The sequence below is a fragment of the Mustela lutreola genome, chromosome 3 (genome assembly GCF_030435805.1).
Source record: "Mustela lutreola isolate mMusLut2 chromosome 3, mMusLut2.pri, whole genome shotgun sequence".
Taxonomy (NCBI): Eukaryota; Metazoa; Chordata; class Mammalia; order Carnivora; family Mustelidae; genus Mustela; species Mustela lutreola.
Genome location: NC_081292.1, coordinates 75,470,283 through 75,494,624, shown reverse-complemented (window position 1 = coordinate 75,494,624; position 24,342 = coordinate 75,470,283). Strand labels below are relative to the sequence as shown.

General features: G+C 40.1%; 1 long non-coding RNA gene across 2 annotated transcripts in view; it reads right to left on the bottom strand.

Moving 5' to 3' along the window:
- Positions 1–24,140, bottom strand: part of LOC131826810 (uncharacterized) — a 43,378-nt gene extending 19,238 nt beyond the window's left edge. Inside the window, exons 1-6 of one of the 2 annotated variants that reach the window (XR_009351768.1) lie at positions 24,044–24,140; positions 20,295–20,327; positions 19,495–19,795; positions 13,968–14,057; positions 13,805–13,880; positions 3,995–4,187 (exon numbers count right to left, since the gene is read on the bottom strand). This is a non-coding gene — a long non-coding RNA (uncharacterized LOC131826810). The remainder of the gene's footprint in view (positions 1–3,994; positions 4,188–13,804; positions 13,881–13,967; positions 14,058–19,494; positions 19,796–20,294; positions 20,328–24,043) is intronic. The other variant, XR_009351769.1, reaches the window with a different exon arrangement.
- Between the last annotated feature and the right edge of the window lie 202 nt (positions 24,141–24,342).

The following is a 24,342-nucleotide window of genomic DNA, read 5'->3' as shown; positions in this document are numbered from 1 at the left end:
TTGGTGTTTTTATGCCTTTGGACTTAAACAGAAACATGGGCTCTTCCTGAGTTTCAGACCTGTTGGCTTTCATCTGAGGACTGCATCATTAGTTCTGGTTCTCAGGATTTTGGACTCAAACTGGAACTACACCATCTTATATAAATATTGAATACTAAGAATTGGCTCTTGTGATTATGGAGGTCAATAAGTTTGAATATCTGCAGGGCGAGTCAGCAAGCAGGAGGCCCAGGAATCTTGATGGTATTATTCTAGTCTGAGTCTACAGGCCTGAGGACAGGAAGAACTAAGACCCAGGAAAAGTCAGTGTTTCAGTTTGAGTCCAAAGGCAGGATCTTGCCGATTCTATTTTTCTGAGAATGACAACAATGATGATGAAGAAGAGGAAGAGGAAGAGGAAGAGAAAGAAAAAGAAGAAGAAAAGGAAGAAGAGGAGGAAGAATAAGAAGGGGAAGAAGAAGAAAAAGATTTTTAACCAAACACTTTAACTTCTCAATCTTATGCCTCCTGAGAAAAAAGAAATTAAGACTTTTACTTTGTTTTTTTTTTAACTTTCACTCGTTCAGCTATACTTGTTACTGATCTACTCTGTAAAAGATACTTATGCAAAATCCTTATATGTAAGAATCTTTGCCTAAGGTATATGTCCTCAAAAAAGCAAATAACACATTCTATAAAAAAAGCAATATAAATTAAGTACATTCAAAATGAATGTAGAAAAAGAAGCAAGTAATTATACGTGAAGAATTAGAAAAATTTAATAGGATGAACATTGTTTACAAATTGATGTAAGTAAAAATACTGAGTAGATGTCATGGGCTGAGTGAAGAAGTATGAGCATATCTGGAGAGTGTACATAAGATATGATAGATTTCTTAGAGACTATAGCTCTTTTAAGATGAGACTATAAAACTCATATTGAAGTCTTCACAAGTTTATAGTTTCTAAAATTGCGTGTTATAAATTGAAAGGCAAGACAGTTTGATTTTACCCTAGAAAATAAGGTGATTGTTGACCCACTTGTAACACATTTCATGGTCACAGAAGGCATGTTCTTTTTAAACTGTCAAAAAATTTTATCATCTATATCACAGAATTCAGGGGGATGCATTAGGTATACCTTCCTTCCAAGTTTGCATAGCCATTTGCCTGGTCAGTACAACTAAAAATGTGCAATATTTTATTTTATAAATTTATCACTTGCCAGAATTTTCAGGAACTTTCCCAGTGACAAAATAATTTGTTTAAACATTGCTCCCTTGACACTTATAATACACTACCAAATTAATTGTATGTTAAGAGGCATTTGATATAGAGTTTATGGATCATCCAAAAGTTTTGCAAGAAGCTTTCTTTTACTGTGAATTTCTTCTCTTTTTAAAAACACTCATAAGAATGTGGTTTTGGAGGAACACCTCCATCTTTTGAAAAGTCACTGCAACTTGTAGAATTAATCATAAACTTTTGAAAGTAGGTGCTATCACAATAATTGATTAAATAAATTTGATATAGAGGGCACCTTAATGGCAATTCTTGAAGTCTCTCCTAATTTAATCCTAGTATTTATTCAATATATACTTTTTCCAGCCACTAGATTTCAAGGAACTTTTTTTTTTTTTTTAAGGTCTGAACTGTTCAGAAAGGAATGAGCAATGTTTACAATCAAAGAATGAAGGAAAAGGGGTAAACAAGGATATTGTTAATGGTACATAGAATGATTGATACTAAAATAAGGATACGCACAAAGAGACCTGTGCTTTGAGAGACCAAAGTAAGAGCAGAGAGGATAATCATTTAATAGCCTATTGGAGAAAGACAGGTAAGATTTCTACACAAGGTGATTGCCTAAACAAATATGAAGGAGATAGACAAGAAATGAAACAAGTGACAGCATTCAGGGAAGAGATGAGAGAGGTGAAATATGTAAGCAAATTTGGTACACCCAACATAACCCGCCTTCTCTCCTTACACCCTGGTGTGTCATCTTGATCTTTTCATTTATCTCTTCAAAATTTCGCATGTTATCATTTACATATCTTGTAAGAAGCATGCAGTAGAGGTCCTCTAATAATGTTTGAACCATATAACAATTTATACATGTCAAGTAAGGCAAATTTCCTCTATCATTTAGGCACATTGGAAGTTATTTACTGAGAAGTCAAAACAAGTGGAAAAAGCTGATACTATTGGCACGGCATCATTTCCCTGTGTTAAGATGACAGGTTCTCTTCCACAGAAAGCCTTCTTCTGATTATTTCTCTGAAATAATACTGTCTTGGCTTTGTTTTGTTTTGTTTTAGTTTATTTGCTTTGCAATTAAAAGTGAGATGGATTATAAATTCAAGTTGCTGTCACTCATTCATGTCTTCGTATGAGTAAGTTTTAGATTCTGTTCCCTCAGCGGCTTTTGATAGGGAGAAGGGGTGAAAATATGAGAATGAGGATTGTTTGAAGAAGGCAGAGTATGCATCCATGGAAGGTGATGGTGACTCTAAGAACTGGAGCTGAAAATACCTTATTCTTGAACATAGAAGGCTCTCAATAAGATTTGTTTAATGAATGAAGACAATGTCTAAATTAAATCTCAATGATTTATAATTTTGTATGGAACTGTTTTTAATAACCAGAAACTGTTCATTTTTTTCTTCCCTTTGACAAAGGTTAATCTTCAATGACAGGGAAACATTTGGAAAATATTTTTGTGAAAGAAGAAACCTTTCAAATTCCACCTCAATATTTGTTTTATTACGTGGCAGTGTTTTTAAAAAGCCAAAGAGAAAAAAAAGATACTTAAAAATAAAAAGAAAATTGGGTGGAGCATAAAAATTTAACAGGGACAAGTAGAATTCTGGACAAAAGAAAATTCAGGAAAGGAATTGACTAATGAAAAACACTTCTACATAAGATAATGATAAATATTAAATAATTTAAGAAACATAAGCATAAGAAGGCAGGGCTTAACAAAAATGTTATAAGAAATCTAACACAAAATCTACTGGCCCAAGAAAAGGCTGTGGAAATGATATTTAGCAATATTTGAGCTTGGAATTCACTATAAGTAAAGTCTTGGGCCATGCTAACAGGATTGTAAGAAAGAAAATCTAGGGGCGTCTGGGTGGCTCAAGTCATGATCTTGGGTTCCTGGGATCAAGCCCCATGTTCAGCTCCCTGCTCAGTGGGGAATCTGTTTCTCCCTCTCCCTCTGCCCTTCCCCCAACTTGTGCTTACTCTCTCTCATGTTTTCTCTCTCTCTCTCTCAAATAAATAAATAAATAAAATCTTTTAAAAAAAGAAAAGAAAAAGCAAAGTTGTGTGCAAATAAACAATTAACAGTGATTTGTATAATAAAAAAGAAGATATTAAGTTTTTTAGCATAAAACTCCAACACAAAAAATAATAACTCATAAGCCAATATAAAATTACTAACTCCTTTCTCCCTGAAGCAAAGAAGCAATTAATTTGTTCTGTGTTCTCAAAGCATTGTGTTTCTAACATAAGGCAGCCGTTCCTCATCACACTCCAGTTGACTGTCTTCAATGGGTCAAGCTGATTATGTGAAGGACATCTCCAGGGAAGGGTCAGTGTGAGAGCTGTCATTTTGTGCCCAGTCCCAACTGCTTAGTCCGGGAAAGAAATGCAATTATGAAACTAAATTAAGGAGTGGGAAGAGTAGCACAAATGGAAGCTACTGAGGAGAAAAACGACTCTTCCTTTCTTTAGATTCAGTTTCTTTCTAAAGTCATACTCAAAATCCTCTGTCAATATCTAATGTTCTGTACTCTTCTCTCTCACTGGCTTCTCCTTTCCCCATAATGGCTGCTGAAGGAAGAACTGCATTCACTGTTCACACGTAGTCAGTCCCTGAATCCCCACAGCTGGTTCCTGCCCCCCATCGTGGATCTAAAACCTCCCTCTTGCGGCTTCTATCTAGAATCAGGTTTCCAGGACTTAATCTTCATCTACGTCTCTGCAACCTTTGATATTAATGACCCACCTTATATGAATCCCCCTAAATATACACCATCTGGTCCTTCTTTTCTGTTCACCTTACTCTTCTGCCTGGGTTCCTTTTCTTTGTTTGCTGATTGTAGATCAGGGAAGATGATTGTAGTGCAGAGATGTTGAATTGTCAATGAAGGGGAAGTTTCAGACAGAATAACTTCAGGAATAACTTCACAAGTGGGAACCTAGAGACAGAAATCACTATAAAATCATTTAGATCATTTCCTTTTTTTCTTTAAGATATTTTATATTATTTATTTTAGGAAAAGAGCATGAGCAGGGAGAGGGAGAAGGAGAGAGGCAGACTCCCCACTAAGCCTGACCCTGAGATAATTAGGGACTCAATTTGGTGGGGGAGACCTTAAAAATAAAGACAGTTACACTTCAAGGTTGTACATGATCTGGGCAGAAATTAAAAGACTGGCTGTAAAGACAAGCATAGAATATTTCAGCCCCTCCAAGGTGAATTTCAAGATGCCATTATTAGTCACTTACTTTTTCAGATAATATTTACTGAACACTTACTATGGACATGTCATAGGCACAGGTTATAAAGCAGTGAATGAGGCAGGTGTGTTCCCTGGTGTTGGAATCTAAGCAAAGTTTACTCTTCAGTGAATGGAATTAGGGCTTCAAGGGAAGACTCAGGACAAATGGTGCTAGCCAGAAGAAGGAGCCTTTCAGGAAGAACAGATTTAAGTATGGTCCTAGATGAATTGTTAGACTGCAAATGTAATAATACATAGGAGAATTACTGCTTTTAGCAACTGCAAGATGAGCAGGCTTTGTTTCACAGAGTTACTCTTGACCCAAACTCATCTATGTCATAAATTTTACCATGGGGCTTCCCACAAGGTAGAATCTGCTCTTGTAGATATGTTAGGAATACTATTTACAGACCACAAAGGAAAGGGAAATGGAGAGAAGGTGGGAAAGCCAAAAGGCAAGAAGGCAGATAAGAAAGAAGGAATGAAAATTGGTTGGCTGGTTCTGGTCTTACACATGGAAGATTGAGTTTAGGACAAACTTGGAGGTAGGTACATTTTTACAAATTCAGCTGAGCTTACCTGAAAAAAGTTGGAGAACAATCAGAGTCATGTCCTCTGCTGCAAGGAAAAATAGTGACAAGAAGGAACGATCTCACTACCATTTTCATAACATAAGTTAGTCCGAGCCTGGACAATAAAAAAGCAGAGTATGGCAATGTTTTGAAACGCATCTTGGAGAGAACAGATTGCATTTTGCTGGACCCTCTGGCAGCACAGGTTTTGGAAACAGCAAAATAAGGTTTGGTTCAGGGAACTGCTTTGCATAATTCTTCAGAAATCAGGGGAAAACTGCATTTAAGACAGATCTCTGTAATTCCAAGATAGAGTGTTTAATAGTTCATAATGTCTTATGATCTTTCTGGAGATGAAGGAGAAAGAGGATCACAAGACACTGGGTCCGTGGAGAAGGAGGGTAATATTTGCTTGGAAATTTCTCTGTTAGGAGTGCTCCTAAGAGGAAGTAAAGTCTGTGTGTTGAGATTGAGTCCTTACTTCATCCCCCTTCAGGGTGCCAAGATAAGGCAACACTGTTGATGGACTGGAGATCCCCTAGGATTCCACCACACCAAAATCCTAAATTTTGCGAGATGAGAGTATTGAAAATACCCCCACTTGAGAACAGAGTCAATTTGCAAGATGAATGTTTTCCTGGGAATTTAGGATGCATAGGGCATGAAAGAAAATTTCTCACAACAACAGAGTTCCAGTTTGGAAATTAGCTGGCACCTGTAAATCTAAAATCAGGGAGATTACCTCTTTGCTCTTTAAACTTTCACTGTTAAGGCTTTGACTAATTACATCAACAGCAATGTGAATCTGCACTGAAATGTTTATTTACTTCCAAAGACATATCTGGGACACCTGGGTGGCTCAGCAGGTTGAAGCCTCTGCTTTCGGCTTGGGTCATGGTTCTGGGGTCCTGGGATCGAGCCCCACATCAGGCTCTCTGCTCAGCAAGGAGCTTGCTTCCCTCTCTCTCTGCCTGCTTCTCTGCCTGTTTGTAATCTCCGTCTGTCAAATAAATAAAATCTTAAAAAAAAAAATCATATCTGATTGTGCCTGTTGAGGCATACTTGTTGAGAATGGCATTTTGATGTCTGTATTTTGTGGATGTGGGGCTTGAGCCAAGGTATTCAATTTATCCCATTGACATGTGAATTCATTGGCAATTGAGGTCTGTGAAGGGCTCATGTTAGCACTCATTCAATTTTGTAGATGCTGATGGAGCTTCCCACCGTCCACTTCCTGCGAGGAAGGCTGAGGATGTGGTTGCTGCAGGAGGACATCCAAATCACATGGAGCATCTTTGTGAGATACCCCTGGCCAGGACACAGTAAGAGGAGATGGCAAGGAGAACAGAATTCTATACTTCAGTTTCCTTTCATTTAATTGGAGAGAATTTATTTCTTTTCTTGGACTTGAATTTCTCTCTGGAAATTTAATAACTGGAGGTACCTATGGGTGTTGTATGTAATAAAACGCCAAAATTAAGAGTGTTTTGTGAAGCCCTTTATTCCCTAAGCTCCAGAATTTAATAAGAAGTGGCCTAAGCTTCCCCATCATTGGATATGCATGGACGGTGTGTGAAATTTCAAGGTTCAGTAATTTTGTTTGTTCTCTCCACTTCGCACTCACTCTTTTATGAGGGTAGAGAAGTGATTAAGGAGATCAGTGATGTTCTGGCCTACACTGTTCCACCCTTATTCATTTATTTGCTTGTTTGAGATACCAAGGCCACATATAATATCCATCCCTCATCTTCTAATGGTGAGGCGATCCTTAATCCTTTACCTGTTATACCTGAAAATGTCCTAGGTAGCTTGGATGCATTTAATTTGGAGTGGGAGAGAAAAAAAAGGCCTCTAGAGGTCTTTATTCTGGTTCTCATGAGAAAATTTTGCTTTGGGGATTATTAGGAAAAGAATTTCAGCTTAAATTGATGGTGAAAATAAGAGACCTAAACCAGGAGTCACATAACCTAGTGTTCATTCTGGATTCTCATAAATTTTCGACTACAACTCATTTCATTTTCTTAGACCTACCATACCCTTTATATTGCTTTTGTAGACTCAAACTTGTATCAGACCGTTCTGGTTTCCTTTAACGTTGCAACCAAGAATTATTTACTGAGAGCCCATTAAAGGCCAAGCTCTGCATTGGACACTAAGGAAATTGTTGTCACAATTGCTGATTGAATACAATGTCCATCCCCATTTGGGTAGAACATTCTAGTGATAGTGTCAGACATTAGCAAATCATTAACAAAAACTATAATTATAATTTTGAGAATGCTTTCTTTCTTTGCTGTTTTAATTTATTTTGAATATGTGTGTACTTTATCTTTACAAGAAAATGCAGTGTTTTGTTTTGTTTTGTTTTGTTTTAAGATTTATTTATTTATTTGAGAGAAAGAGAGACAGAGACAACAAAAGCATAAGCACGGGGAGTGTTAGAGGAAGAAGCAGGATCCCTCTTGAGTTGGGAGCCCAATGAGGGGCTCGATCCCAGGACCCAGAGATCATGACTTGAGCCAAAGACAGACACTTAGCCATCTGAGCAACCCAGGTGCCCTGGAAATGTAGTTTGAAAGTCAGCATCCACAAGTTGAGTAACACAAACCTAAGTTGCTTGTGACCTACTCCTTAGTACAGTAGTTTAAGCTCTTGGAAAGAGAAAAAAAATGGATTAAGCTACTAAGACAAGGCTTGTGAAGTTTAAAAATTTGTATTATAATCCATGTGTTTCAGGCATCAATGGATGAACCCAGCACGTTTATTCGCTGGAAGAGAAACTTCAGAATGCATTCAAATTTCCCTATCAGTTTGTGTCACTGTTGAGAAGCAACGTAGACTGAATATAGTTGATCTGGTGCCTGTTGACTTTACCATGTGAAACAGAATTGTTTGGTCAGCATTCCTACAATGATGCCAGTCAATTTTGTCTTTAAAAAAAATCAACCTTTGCCATCTATATTATTGCAATGTTCTTGTCCTATTTAGCAAATGTACAGAAAATAGATGACTGATTTTCTCTAAGCTTGCAATTCAAAGTTGTTATTTTTGTCCTAAAACTTAGGAATTTAGGGAAAAAACTGTTTCCTCTTTAGTACCCATGAGAGTTTATTTTCCTTACTCTTCTACAGTTCCAAAATCTTGGGAAATTTTGTTTTCTTTCATTTTTAGCTTCTTGGTAGTTGGATTCTAAAGAAAATTCCTTATGGATAATGCATGAAATATTTTCTTATTAAAAGTCATGTTAAGTAAGCAAAGCTTATTCTTACTTAAACTTTACAGTAAGAGAAAAGCAACCAACAAAAGTGTAAGGTAACTGTGAGTATAATAGTAATTGAGCCAAATTATTTTAGGTGCTTTTTTGATATCCCTGGGGCTCCTGCTTAGGAAGAATACCAAGGGGGCCAGATAAATTCCAGTATATCGCTGTATCTTATAGTGAATGAGATCAACCAAGAACTCATGGGTTTGCTTCCAGTAACTCGATAGATTGAGAAAAAAAGATATATATCTATCCATTTCTTTGTGTCTTCCTCAATTTCTTTCATGAGTACTTTATAGTTTTCTGAGTATAGATTCTGTGTCTCTTTGGTTAGGTTTATTCCTAGGTATCTTATGGTTTGGGGTGCAATTGTAAATGGGATTGACTCCTTAATTTCCCTTTCTTCTGTCTTGCAAAGAAATGGATAAATGTTCCATGCTCCTGGATTGGAAGAATAAATATTGTGAAAATGTCTATGCTACCTAAAGCAATCTACACATTTAATGCAATTCCTATCAAAGTACCATCCATCTTTTTCAAAGAAATGGAACAAATAATTCTAAAATTTATATGGAACCAGAAAAGACCTCGAATAGCTAAAGGGATATTGAAAAAGAAAGCCAACGTTGGTGGCATCACAATCCCGGACTTCAGGCTCTATTACAAAGCTGTCATCATCAAGACAGCATGGTACTGGCACAAAAACAGACCCATAGATCAATGAAACAGAATAGAGAGCCCAGAAATAGACTCTCAACTCTATGGTCAACTAATCTTCGACAAAGCAGGAAAGAATGTCCAATGGAAAAAAGACAGCCTCTTCAATAAATGGTGCTGGGAAAATTGGACAGCCACATGCAGAAAAATGAAATTGGACCATTTCCTTACACCACACACGAAAATAGACTCAAAATGGATGAAGGACCTCAATGTGAGAAAGGAATCCATCAAAATCCTTGAGGAGAACACAGGCAGCAACCTCTTCGACCTCAGCCGCAGCAACATCTTCCTAGGAACAACGCCAAAGGCAAGGGAAGCAAGGGCAAAAATGAACTATTGGGATTTCATCAAGATCAAAAGCTTTTGCACAGCAAAGGAAACAGTTAACAAAATCAAAAGACAACTGACAGAATGGGAGAAGATATTTGCAAACGACATATCAGATAAAGGACTAGTGTCCAGAATCTATAAAGAACTTAGCAAACTCAACACCTAAAGAACAAATAATACAATCAAGAAATGGGCAGAGGACATGAACAGACATTTCTGCAAAGAAGACATCCAGATGGCCAACAGACACATGAAAAAGTGCTCCATATCACTCGGCATCAGGGAAATACAAATCAAAACCACAATGAGATATCACCTCACACCAGTCAGAATGGCTAAAATCAACAAGTCAGGAAATGACAGATGCTGGCGAGGATGCGGAGAAAGGGGAACCCTCCTACACTGTTGGTGGGAATGCAAGCTGGTGCAGCCACTCTGGAAAACAGCATGGAGGTTCCTCAAAATGTTAAAAATAGAACTGCCCTATGACCCAGCAATTGCACTATTGGGTATTTACCCTAAAGATAAAAACGTACTGATCCAAAGGGGCACGTGTACTCGAATGTTTATAGCAGCAATGTCCACAATAGCCAAACTATGGAAAGAACCTAGATGTCCATCAACAGATGAATGGATCAAGAAGGTGTGGTATATATACACAATGGAATACTATGCAGCCATCAAAAGAAATGAAATCTTGCCATTTGCGACAACATGGATGGAACTAGAGCGTATCATGCTTAGCGAAATAAGTCAAGCAGAGAAAGACAACTATCATATGATCTCCCTGATATGAGGAAGTGGTGATGCAACATGGGGGCTTAAGTGGGTACGAGAAGAATAAATGAAAGAAGATGGGATTGGGAGGGAGACAAACCATAAGTGACTCTTAATCTCACAAAACAAACTGAGGGTTGCTGGGGGGAGGGGGTTTGGGAGAAGGGGGTGGGATTATGGACATTGGGGAGGGTATGTGTTTTGGTGAGTGCTGTGAAGTGTGTAAACCTGGTGATTCACAGACCTGTACCCCTGGGAATAAAAATATATGTTTATAAAAAATAAAAAATTATATTAATAAATGCAAAAAAAAGATATATATCGTTTCATCAACAGAGAGTATACTTAAATTTCATATATCCAAAATGGACTCAACAGTGTGTTTATGTCATTGTGCTATTGTATCAAAAGTAGTGTAACCCTAACAACTGTAGAATGCCTAAATGACCCAGTCTTTGCAGAAAGATTTTTAAAGGCACACAATTTAAGAGTCATAGTTGATTTTAAAACAATCACATTTTAGACTTTTGTCTTACAAAGACACTAAAACAGCTCTAGTTCATAATCATCAAAAATATCTATCAAAAGCCCTCATGCTCAACACTCAGGCCTCTCAGTTGCCCTAAATTCATAAGAGCTTCTTTCCTGACCCAGTTTGTCCTCTTTCTTCCTGACCCAGCTTCTCCCTTGACCCAGCTCCTCTCCTTTCTACATTCCTGACCCACTTTCTCCCCTTCTCTCCTGACCCAGATTCTCTCCTAACTCAGCTTCTCCCCTTTCTTCTCTTCTGACCCAGCTTCTCTCCTGAGCCAGCTTCTCCCCTTTCTTCTCTCCTTGACCTACCTACTCCCATGACCTAGCTTCTCCCCTTTCGTCTTTCCAGACCCAGTTTCTCCCCTTTTCTCCTGACCCAGCTTTTCTCCGGACCCAGCTTTCCTTTCTTCTCTCCTTGACGAGCTTCTCCCCTTTCTTCCCTCTCATTACCGTCAGTGTATGTATCATCTTAACCTCTTCCAGAGAGAAGAATGTTCTTCCTCTCTAGCAAAAAATCAAACATGGAGATAAGTACCTGGTGGAGAATCATCTTCATGGGCAGGATTTCGGGAGGAAGGCTGTGAGCATCACTCTGAATCACACTGACTGTTACAGAGTGTCACCTAAGAGTCCTTCCTGGCCCTGCCATTCTATTCTCCCATCCAATGAGTAGCTGTTGAGCCACTGACCACATTTCAGGGATTAATGCACACCTTGGGCTGAAATGATGAGCAAGAGAGAGAGCATTTCTTTCCTGTGTTATTGTTTCTATTGCTGCTGTAAAAAATAACCATATACTCAGTGACTCAAAACAACACACATTTATTATCTTCAGTTCTATTGGTTAGAGGTTCAAAATGGGCCTCACTGGACTGAAATGAAGGTATATACAAGGGTACATTCTTTTTTGGCAGCTCCAGGGGAATCCTTTTCCGTGCCTTTCCAGGTTCTAGAGGCTGCCCACATTCCTTGGCTCATGGCTCCCTTGCTGCATCTTCAAAGCCAGCAATGGTGCATGTCCCTGGTCATCACTCCATAGTCATGACTCTCTCTTTCTTCTGCCTCCCCTTCTACTTTTAAGGACTCTTGTGATTGCACTGGACCCACCTTGACAACCCAGAATCATCTCTTTACCTTCAAATTAACTGATGCTCCACCTTAATTCCATCTGCAACCCCCAAACTAATCACATACTCATGGTTTTGAGGGTTAGGATATGGAGGTTACTATATTGGAGGTTATTATACATGGAAGTTATTATATTGCCCACCGGTGGAATAGGCTGTTTATATTAGCAGAGAATCTAAACCAGTAATTAGGCAATCAACATACAGTGGGCTTAGTGCTAATGGGGAAAGTCTGGGAATGCCTAGAAGGGTCACCCAGCAGGGATTTCCAGGTTGGAGAAGCCTTTCCAGAGAAAGTACTAACGAAGCTGAGGTTGGGGAGAGAAGTGGGCATAATCAATGGATGTTGTGGTTGTAGGGGTAGGAAGAACATTCCACAGAGAAGGAATACCAAGCACAGACCCACAGAATGCAAAGAGGGAAGACAGAGCATCCCCCAAGTTGGAGATTAAAAGAAGTTCCTTATGGCTGGGGCAGGGACTCAGGATGGGGTAGGAGCCTGGGCCTGTGAGTTCCGAAAAGCAAGAAAGGACCAGATCATAAAGAGTTGTGTTGACCTTGCTACGTGGGAAGTGGAGTGAGGCTCCACCCTTCTCGGAATGCATACCCACTTCAGGGTTTCAACCAGAGGTTGGTTGGCATTGCATTGACATTTGAAAAAACCATTCTGGCAGCTGTGTTTAAAATTAGTTAGAGGAAGGTCAGGCAGGACATATTAGTGACCTAACTGGGTAAAAGTAAAAGATCATCCATTTTAATTAGGATAATAGAATGAACCAATTCATGTCAAGTTAACTCCAAAGAAAAACAGTGTTAAGCAAGAGACCTGAAAGTGTGAGATGCGTTCAGATCTAAGTGACGCTGATTATTGAAAGAAACAGCAACTGTGATGAAACAGGGCGGATGACTATTTGGAAAATGAAAACTATGAGAAAAATATTTTTTAAAAAGTAACTATTAGGGGTGCCTGGGTGGCTCAGTGGGTTAAAGCCTCTGCCTTCAGCTCAGGTCATGGTCCCAGGGTCCCGGGATCAAGCCCCACATCGGGTTCTCTGCTCAGCAGGGAGCCTGCTTCCTCCTCTCTCTCTGCCTGCCTCTCTGCCTGCTTGTGATCTCTGTCAAATAAATAAATAAAATCTTTAAAAAAAAAAAAAAAAAAAAAAAAAAAAAAAAAAAAAAAAAAAAAAAAAAAAAAAAAAGTAACTATTAGCCACAGGGGGCCCAGGTGGCGCAGTCAGTTAAGCGACCAACTCTTGGTTTCAGCTTAAGTCATGGTCTCAGGGTCATTAGATTGAGCCCTGTGTCTGGCTCCATACTCAGCATGGAGTTTGCTGATGATTCTCTCTTTCCCTCTGCCCCTCCTCCACTCCATGTGCAAGCTCTTTCTCTCTCTCTCTAAAACAATTAAATCTTTCTTTTTTTGAAGTATCTATTGACCATATTAGAAACTTATCTCAAATTGCACCTGATTATTGCAAACATATGCAAATTGTCTTTTAGTCAGCAATTGGTGTTAATGAACTAAGGGCATCAATGGTTCATCCTGTGGTCCTGTTGTCCTGTGGGAGGTGGAGGATGGGGGATTGCTCTGTGATATGACACTACACCGCATGGCATAGATAAATCATACAGTGGAATTAATCTATAAATTTGTCACTTAACTTTCAAATGCTTTTGGTGACTTATTTTTTACCTCTCTTGCAATTTCTCCCAGACACTTGGCACTTCTTTCTCATCAGTAAGATCTGACCAGTAAGTCTTCTCATATTCAATAGACAGCAAAGTGTCACATATTCCCCCTGGATTCTAGTCCTCATTTCTTTGACAATTTGTTCTGTATTTACGATAAAATAAAGGAAAATGTTCTAATTTAAACCTTTCAAGATTTATGAGAAGCATACTATCTGCTTGGAGAAGTTGAAATCCCAAGAGTTGGAAAATCAGATGGATTGAAGAGTTTTTTATACCTCTTATTTGTACTTTCCAAACTACCTGAGGGTGCCAGCTTGGGTAGAACATCTCGTAACAAGCTTCCTGGTGAGAGTTTTGACACTTCCACTTCTGGTTCCTATTGGAAATACCACAAAATAAGCCTTCTGTGCAGCATTTCAGTAATTCTCATGCCAATTCAGGAATTACAGAAAGAGAAACTTACCCTCAAACTTCAGAACTTTAAAAGGCTGTAGTTTGAAATTAGTGGTCAAGCTCTAATGTTGGCTCCAAAATCCCAGATTTGAAGATAAGTCTAGCAAGAAAGAAAGCTTTTAGTTGAAAGTAACAGCAAACTGGATTAATACAGGCTTACACAGGAGACATCTGCTATTTACTTAAAATCAAAATCAGGAGGTAAATCTTCCAGAGCTGGGCCAGCCACTCCACAACATTGAAGTTAATCACTGTTTCCTATCAGCTTCAACATCTCAAGATTTTTCTGGGACTGACCATGAATTTGTTGTCCAATTTAGAACACTTTTGAGTATGAAAAGGGCATTATCAAAAATTATACTGGGCCAGCAGGATTCACCTGAGATTGTCTCAGGCAAATGAGTACATATAGTTACATGATTTTTTTTTTTTTCCTCATGCTGTTGCCTCATTGTCTCAGAATGGCTGCCACAGTTCCAAATTCTGTTCCTATCACCACACGCAAAAGCAAGAAGCAAGGTGAAGAGAACATGATAGCAAGCTTACTTTCCAGGCCTGCCCCTTTATCAGAAAGAAACTGTTTTCTCAGAAGCCCTCATTAGATATCTATCTACATCTCATTGCCACCATTAGTTGCAAGAAAAGCTGAGAACTTGTGTTAGCCAAATAGAATCAGTCATGATAAGTTTGGAAGACTGAGAGCTTAACACCTGGGGCAGGGCCCAACAAACAAAATGGGGCTGTTAACAGGGAATAAGGGAGATGATTTGGTCCATGACTAACTGGGAAGGCCTCAGCCAATGTAACTTCCACCCTTTTAAAACAGGGAAACTGTTAGGACGTTGGTATTTGAACATAACTCCATGTCAGAGTTTCTAGATTGCACAAATATTCAGGTTCTCCTGTATAGCTTTGTATACATCAAGTTTATATTTTCTACCCTCCCTTGCATTTAGATATGTCCATATGTCTGAATTCTGATATAATCTATGCCATTTTGGGGGGAAGCCCCAAAAATCCCTCTAAGGGCAATTCTCCTTCTCTCTTTCCATTCACTAACAGGAGGAAGAGAACTCTGGGAAGGATCATACAGGAAGGTGAAGCCTTGGGGCAGAAGAGCTTGGGTTTCATAATGATGATACATGATGAGCAGGGCTCTTTCCACTGAAGGGGCAGTGACATGCTAAATCACCAAAATACTGAGGTGGACTGTTAACATCGGTTGGTCTGTCCCAGAGAATACTGTCCATTTTCTCAATATTTATTATCAACGGGATTAATTCACTTGTCTGACTCAGGTGGGAAAAAACCATTCACTCTAACATCCTTAGCTGGTAGCACAGAGCTTGGCACAGAGTAGGTCCTCATTACATGGGTATAAATGATTGAAAGGAAAACCCTACCAGAGAACCAAATGGGCTCTTCCATCTGGTGTCGCCAAATGCAAACCGAAAATAGAGGAAACAGTCTTCACATCCTATTCTGTGTCCGCAGATAAAGGAAGTTCTTGGTAATAAAACACAAAATCATTTTTCCCACTTTTGTTTTCCAGAATCAGTGTCTCCCTCGCTAACTGTCCCTCATGACCAAGTTGGTCCTCGTAGGCAAATCAACGTGACTTTTCTTCACCAGCCATCACTGGTCACTCACAGGGGCTGCTAGTATCCTTCCTGTCTTCATTGCCAAGTTAAAACACATGTGAGACTGGAAGCTGCTGTGGGTGAGAGGCACCTAATCTATGTCCGTCATCAGTCATGTCGTTACCTCTCTGAGTGAAGAGCTACATACTCTCTCAAGTCCTTTCCTGTGGGTTCCTTCTTGTTGCCCTGAAGGAAGCAGGGGTCACAGATCTGGCTGGGAGCACAGGGCGGTGGGGTGAGGTAGAGGTGTGGTGGGACCCTGACTCGGCTGACAACCACTGTGAGGACTTCAGTGGCCAGGGGCTTATTTGGGAGCCACTACCAGGAACTGCTTCTTATTGTAGAAATTTTATTGAGCTCTTTCTTGTGATCTTTTGTTAAGCCAGTTATTAAACAACAGCAATGAACAGTAGTTATAGTAATAATAATAATAATAAATAAATAAAATTATGAAATTGGCTTTGGAATAAATTATGTACTTTAAAGTCTTTTTATGTGCCTCACTTGGCTTGTGTCACTGAAAGCAAATTCAGGGTGACAGGCAGTAACAAGTGTGCATGTGCCAAAGTTAACAGCATTGGGCTGGGGTCAGAATATCAATTTTAACCTTCACCAGCCAGGAGGCTTTGGACCCGAGTTTGTCCTCTTATTTTCCATATCTTAAAACATCAGGGACAATAAACAAGGTTTTAGGGTTTTGTTGGGAAGAGAACATAAGATAAGAGCTTGGCAGGTAATACCTGTAATACACTGCAGACACTCAGTGCTGTGGGAACCTGGGCAGTCAATGTCATTCCTCTGCAGGAGGATGCTCTTTCTGAGCCACTGAACACCTGGGTGCAGAGCGGAGGTGTGTGTGTGGCGGGGTGTGGGGGGGAATTCAGGCCTCCACATTCTGTGCTAACTTTATGCTCCTAGCAAAGAGACTTATGTTTCCCAACTGCATCCTGGCTGTATGTTAGATTCTCTGGGGTCAAGTACCACTCACGAAGGTGCTATTTCATTGTACTGAGTAGCACTTACAAGGCCGGCCTATCTTTAACATAGTGCTGTGATACTTAACTCTTGGCAAAGGGCACAGAGACAGGAGGCAACCGTGATGCTCTCTCCTTTTCTTAAAAGATCTTAAAAATGAATGATAATATCAAAAGACGGAGTTCTAACCACCAGGCACAAGTCCAAGTTACCCCTGGTGCACGATATTTCCAGTGCTATAAGAGCCAAAGCTGAGACTCCCAGGCAGAAACCGAGTAGTTACGGGCTATGGAAGCTGGGCCCTGCATCTCAGCCGCGCCGCGCTCCCAGTGCGCCCTGCTCACCCCGAGTGTGAGGGCAGGTGCACCATAAACTACACCAGCAGTGCCTTGTGAAGCCTCTTTTCCATAGTACCCTGCAAGTGGTTGGGGATGCCCTGTATGCCCTTAAATCTGGACATGGATCTGTCTCTTAGCGTTGCTGATCACCATGCAGCAGCTGCGTGAACATTACCTCTACCCAAGTGACAGGGATCTTTTGAAAAATCTGCACCAGCGCCCATGCGCAAAAAAGAAAGCACCCAAGGCTTCTCACTCACAGTGGCTCTGGCAAAATGGGTGTCCTAAAGACGGCATGCGCCTCTATCCAGGATCTGAAAAGCCATCATAGAGGATTTCCTAGAAGTACTGAGTGTTGGTTGACTTTGTGTTCTGCGGCATACAGCCCCCCACCCCTTCCCCTGCCTTCAACCCTAGCTAGCCATTTTCCTATATCTGCAGCCTGGGTTCTTGGGTTGTCCCATTGCAAAATTCAGGCAGAAAATACCAGAGGCTGGGTTGACATAAGCTTGGCCCACTGAGAAAATTAATAATGAATTTATGTGATCAAGTAATTAAATAAATGGAAGTTACATTGAAAGCCTGTTAGATTTTCCAGTCCAGTTATTGCATTCAAAGTTAAAATGATCAAATTCAAGGTGAGACATCTTACTATCTTTAACTGGTGATATTTAGCTTCCTCTCCAATCAAAAATCTCAATTATAAGCTGTTTTAACATATAACATGTGTGGGGCCTCTCTGTTCCACCAGAAGCAAATGCATGAGGCATTTTTCTTTCTTCTTCTTATCCTTCTTCTTCTTCCTCCTCCTCTTCCTCCTCCTCTTCCTCCTCCTCCTCCTCCTCCTCCTCCTCCTCCTCCTCCTCCTCCTCTTCTTCTTCTTCTTCTTCTTCTTCTTCTTCTTCTTCTTCTTCTTCTCCATAGGGAGCCACACTCTGTGCTTTGCACGTTATTTTATTTTGTTCTTTAGGATTCAATAGATGTGGGGATATATTATTATCTCATTTAATTCTCATACTAGCCTACTGTTTACTAGCTCCATCTTTCAAAGGAGGAACTTGAGGCCCAAAGAAGTTAAGTAACTTGCCCAGGGTCACACAGTAAGCTCAGAGCTGTGATTTTCCTGCAGGAATCTGGCTCCAGGGTGTGTAAATTCCAACCACAGCTGCCCTTCGCAGTAAACCCTGCAGGAACCCTCACCACAGCCTCTGAGAAAGGATGTGTTTCTTCCTTGCCCTTCTCGTTTCCTTCCGCGTCTGAGGGCCAGAGACTGCTTTGGATAAATGTTCGCTGAGTAAATAAAGGTAGCAGTATTATTATTTTAAGTTTACAAGAAAAAATGGCAGCTCCAAAAAGCTAAGTAAGGCAGAGTAAAACCACTCAGGATTCAAAGTCGAGTCTGTCTGCTCTTAAAGCCCATGGCATTGGCCATTCTCACAGTGCACGTAATCGCTCTGTACCTTCACCGTGGAATTCTTATAGAGTGCATTACAATTTATGTACCTGTGAGCCATTCTCTGAGAACTTTTTCTAGGGGGAGGGTGGGGAGATGCGGTTGGCCAGCGGAGTCATTTTGCTCTTGGCATTCTGGTACCCCAGATTTGCAACAGAGAGCACTGGCAGAGGTCTGTTAAAGATGTTGTAATATGAGAGCACAATGAGTGACTTAAACAATAATGCTTTTGGGCGCCTGGGTGGCTCAGTTGTTAAGCAATTGCCTTTGGCTCAGGTCTTGATCCTGGAGTTCTGGGATCCAGTCTCCCATTTGGGGTTCAGCTCCATGGGGACTCTGCTTCTCCCTCTGACCTTCCCCACCCCCCATGCTTTCTCTAGTGCATGTGAGCTCTATCTCTCAAATAAATAAGTAAAATCTTAAAAAAAAAAAAAAAGTTAAAAAAAAACACAATGCCTTTCAAACCTTTTCTTTGCTTTTTTACAAAGGAAGGGCTACAGTCAGCGATGAGGTCATTTTTATTCTATCACTTGAACTTTTGCTTGAGAAAAACATTAACAAGCATCTCCTTCCAGAAATCTTGCAATTTGTTTAGTCATGGGGACCCTGCAGCCATCTGCTACTCAGCTGCCCGGGTTGTTTATTCATACTTTTGCCCATTCATCTGTTTCGTGTTTCCTTTTGTCCATTTCTCACTTAAGATAAACAGAAACCTGTCAGCGTGTGACGAAAGCCAAGCCCCAGACTCTGTGTGTAGTGAGAATACGCTATTTGTCGAGGGGGCGGGGAGCAGAAGGGGAAGGAAGAAAACCCACTTGCTGGTTCTTAAAAGGCAGAAGATCATATTAAATTTCTCATTATGTCTTCCTCTTGTAGCTGACCTTCGCCATGCCCTTTGGATTACAAAAAAAGGAGGAGTGTGACATGGAGTTGTTCCAGCCATGCAGACCTTGCAACACAATTACTCCTTTTCTTATCATTTAAAGAATTTCTGATTATTTCACCTGGGCAGAAAGTCTGCTTTGCCATCTCAGACAACATGTTTGTAGAAATGCATAGGTTTTGCAAGAAAAGAGATACCATTCTCTTAGAAACTCAGAAATGCAAGGGAAGATATTACTAATTCCTCACCTTCCATTTCTCGTCACTTTGAATCGATCCCTTCCAATTATGTGTCATAAGTGACAGAATGCCCGAACCAAACTGGCTTACCCAAAATGAAATTAATTATCCCTAATACCAGAAAAGTCCCAAGGTGGACTGATCTCACAAAAGACTTGAGCAGGACTTGCATGAAATTGCTAGGGCCTGGTTTCTTCTGTCATTCATCCCTGTGCCCTTTGTGCAGGGGGTAGGTGTGGGTCTCCTTGTCCCGTACTTCATACAGTGGCCAAGTGGAGATGTGAGTTTCAGTGACACCTTCCCAGGGACACTGCAAAGGAAAAGGATTTACCCCTTTCAGTTCCAGAAGCTTCAGCAGATATCTCCTCATCATTCTCTGACTTTGATGGTGACATATCCATTCTCCAACCCACCACTGAGGCCAGGGGAAGCCAAGGCACTGATTGGCCAGGATGCAATCCTTGACAACTCTGAACCTTGGGTTGGAGGATGGAAAGGTGAGTTTACCCTACTGGAAGTCTGTAGGAGATCCCCATAGATAATCGGTAGCTACTGACCCCAGAAGGGCAAACAGACAAGAAACAAAAGATCCAGATGGTTAACTGAGTAATGGTACCTGCATACTATGGGAAATTACTCAGTCATAGATTTTTTAATATGATAACATGAAAATCAAACAAGATGCATCTGATGACCTAATTATGTAAAAATCAATACATCTCAATATTAACGTAAATAATTACTAATATTAAACATATTAATATCTTAATATAAAATAACTGGAGGAGATGTGACAGGGAGTTAGTTACCTTGTGGTATCCACTCTCCCTTTGCTCTTCTTCCTTGGGAAAAACAAAATAAAACAAAAAGTAAGAACGGAAACAAGCAGAGAGAACACTGTATTTATTTTCACACATGCTTGAGAACTTGGAATGAGAGAAACCTCAGTTATGAGGACTGTAACAAACCAGCTAAAGGAGAAGCCATTTACTCAGCTCCAACCAGATATGACCACTAAGGAATACAGCGTAGTTTCTAGAACTCACCTGTTAAGAGAAACTAAGAATGAGATTTTTTATGTGGATTCTCCTCCTTTTTTATACGAATGGCTACTAACTCAGTCAGTCTGTACAGAAAGTCATTCCTCTGTAAGGACTTCTAGTGCCTTTCACCATAAGAGTAACAGGTTGAATATGCAAAAAAATAAAAGGAAGTACCTACCTCTATACCAATAACTACTTTACAATGAGAGGACTGATCAATGTAGTTAGACCTACTCTACACAAACTACAAAGAAAAGAGATGCTATTAATATCTTATAGTCATTATCCTCTATTGAACCTTACTTCACACAACCTCTAGGAAGATAGTCTAAGATACTTACAACTTTCTCTAAAATCAGTCAAATGAAGATCTGACCTTTATAATTCTCTCCCAGTGAGTTCCTTCTTGGGCCTCAAACAGGATCAAATCAGTACCTAAACCACTGGTATGATTTTCAAATGTCTTTATGGGGGCCACGTAGGGGGTATTGATTTCTTAAGTTAAATCGTAGCCCCCTCAGCTCAATTCCCAAGACCTATGTTAATTCCCTAGTTCAATAAGTATGGTTGGAGTGGAAATTGCTATATTTTCCAGAGCTCCAGATGTATGAGAAGAACAACTCAGAGATTCTAGCAGATTGGAAAACCCACCTGTCTGTTTTGGGTAGTCTATCAAGTGGGTCATCTTGGTCTTAAGGAAATTTCTTTATACAATTGTTTAAAATCATGAAGTCATTAGTTACCTATAAAATTTCATACTTTCACTGAAGTTCCAGGTCTAGACTGAAGTGTGCTATATAACTTTTGGGACTAGTGGGTATGGCTGGTGCCTTGAAGCAGCTTGTACAGCTAATAAGGAGTGTCTCATATTACACAGGTGACTGGGCTCAGGTGGACAGAGATTCATTTTGTGTTACATGCCTGCACAGCTCTGGATCCTCAAGCATGAGATGAAGTATAGGTACCTCCCCTCAGGAGGCCCATAGTTTGGCAGCACCTCAGAAAGTAATATCCCTTCTTCTCAGCAAACATCCCAACCATCAGCTGGCCTACCGTCCCTTCTAGGGGACCACATTCTCCCAGAAGCTAGGAGATACACCAAGAAGAAAGAACCAGACCACTAGAGCTTCAGTAGGCTTCCCGATATTTTGGGAATTCTGACAGAGTTCTAGAAAGAGTTCCCATTTTAACATTTACCTGAGGAGGACAGATGGCTAGAGAATATCATTCTTCAGAGTTGGGCACCTAGGAAGACTCTACTTCTTTGCTGTCAGTGAACTAACTTGTGGGGGAAATAAACTCAGATCTGTTGGCCCTCAGAAAACAAAAGGCTTGTGACTGAAAGGATTCACCTTGTTTATTTGGTCATTTTTTTCACAGTCCATTTATCTAACAAATATCTGTGGAGCAGCCACGTGTGCCTCTGGAAATCCTCTCCACTGATTTAAAGGAGGCTCTTCTGCTTTACTTCTCTTGCCCTTCTCTGTCCCTTCTTATACTTCCTCTTTACCTTGCCTTGTTTGTCACGTCAGCATTGGGTTGGCCTCTGTTGTAGCTACATTATTCCCCATTAGACTACTTCTTCTGCCAGTTCTGCTTTTCTCACTCCCAGCTCCCTTAGAGATGCCCCTATAAGCACACCCCAGTGAATGTAAAATAAAGCACACAGATCTCCATTTCAGGGTCTATTTCCAGGGGTGTGCTGTCTGTCACAAAGTCTCTCCACGAATTGACCTAAGCTGTTCTTTCTTCCCCAACTGCAGGTCCATTTTCACTTACTCAAAATGAATCCTGATATAGGAAACAAAGGGAAAAGAAAAAAAAATTAATTTCCTGGCTGCCTACAACCCATTGAGAAGTCCTGGAAACAGGCAGAGCGACCTTCCTCCGGGAGCTCAGCTGCCTCCATGTGAATACTTTGCTAAGGGCAAAAGGCGATCTTAGCTTGACATTATCCCCACTCTCCGGATCCTGTAAGTCTTCTTTAACATATAAAAATTCCTTTAAAACATCCTTTATTTCTACCCCCAAGATACATGTTGGCAATCATCCCCCAAGCATACGCCCACAGAAACACATTTGAAGTGCCTCATGACTAAGGTTTTATTAGACAGTAATAAATGACCTTTTCCCAACAATAGCTAGCTCCCTCAAAATCCTAGAAACCTTGCTTCCAAAATTCCTTAAAGACCTTCGATATCCCTAACCCTCTCCCAACTTGAAAGCATATAGTGGGCCACTCCTCATGACTCCAGTGCAGCTCTTTCTGCTCATGGGTCCTGTCCCTGTCCTTTCATAAAACCACCTTTTTTCACTGAAGATGTCTCAAGAATTCTTTCTTGGCTGTTGGCTCCGTACCCCAATATTTCCTACATCAAATCCCACCTCTCCTGCCACTCCATCCATGAGGCCTTCCTACTTGGATGTAATCTATTTCCTCTGAACTACAGATTGTATTACTACCCCCTTTTAATGATATTTATAATTCCTATTTTATTTAATGTCTATGTCTCATTTCTTTTATTGCAATGAATATTCTTGGAGGTCAGTGCCTATGTGCTTCATTCTTTTCTTTTCTTTTTCTTTTTTTTTCTTAATTATTTTTATTAAAATATAATGTGTTATTTGCCCCAGGTGTACAGGTCTGTGAATCGTCAGGCTTACACATTTCACAGCACTCACCATATCACCTAACCTCCCCAATGTTCATAACTCAACCACCCTATTCCTAACCCCCCACCCCCAGCAACTCTCAGTTTGTTTTGTGAGATTAGGGGTCTTTTATGGTTTGACTCCTTCCCGATCTTATCTTGTTTCATTTTTTTCCTTCCCTACCCCCTAAACCCTGCACCCTGACTCTCAAATTCCTCCTATCAGGGAGATAATATGATAATTGTCTTTCTCTGATTGACTTATTTTGCTCAGCATAATACCCTCTACGCAGCCATCAAAAGAAATGAAATCTTGCCATTTGAAATGACATGGATGGAACTAGAGGGTATCTGCTTCATTCTTATATTTCCAAAGCCCCTGGCACAGTGCTATTGTTGTCAAAGTGGGGCAGGATGAAATCCAAAGCCGACTGTCTGTTTTGCATAACAAATGGTCACCTTTAATCCTTTCTCCTGCTACTGTCCTCAATTTAAAATTATTGAGAAAATAAGGTTTCAGTTATATGATAGATAAAATCCAGAGTTGAATTATATTTATGTTCATATTCATATTTATATTAGATTATATAGCCATGTACAGCAAGCAAAATTCCATAATGCCAAGCCACCTGGTCAAGCTGCTAGGGAGACCAGGGCACTCAAATGGGAATAATGATAATTACGACACTCACAATGACTGTGGATATTGTCCACTATTATCCCTTAGGAAGTGGTCACTACTAGCTATGAATTACATGTATTATCTAACTTGATCCTCACGACAACTTTATACCATAAATACCATTAAGGTCAACTGAAAAAAAAAAAAAGCAAACTCAGGAAATATCAACAACTTACTCTTACCCATGGTTATATAATTAATGAAGGCACACAGCTGTATCAAATCCTATCAACAATACTCTTGCCCTTCTCCCCCTGTGATAGAACCACTCAATGAGTGCTGAATCAGTTTAAACACGGAATTCCTCTAGGAATGTCTCCACATGATACATTCCAGGTTCTGTCAGGAACATCCAGGGGCACAGCACTTAGCACCCAGCCACTGCTGACTTCATGGCACCTGGAGCTCTAGTATAGGATCGTAACTACGGCTGGGACTCATGCTGGGAAATGTAGGATGCTCATCAAACCATGTTATACTT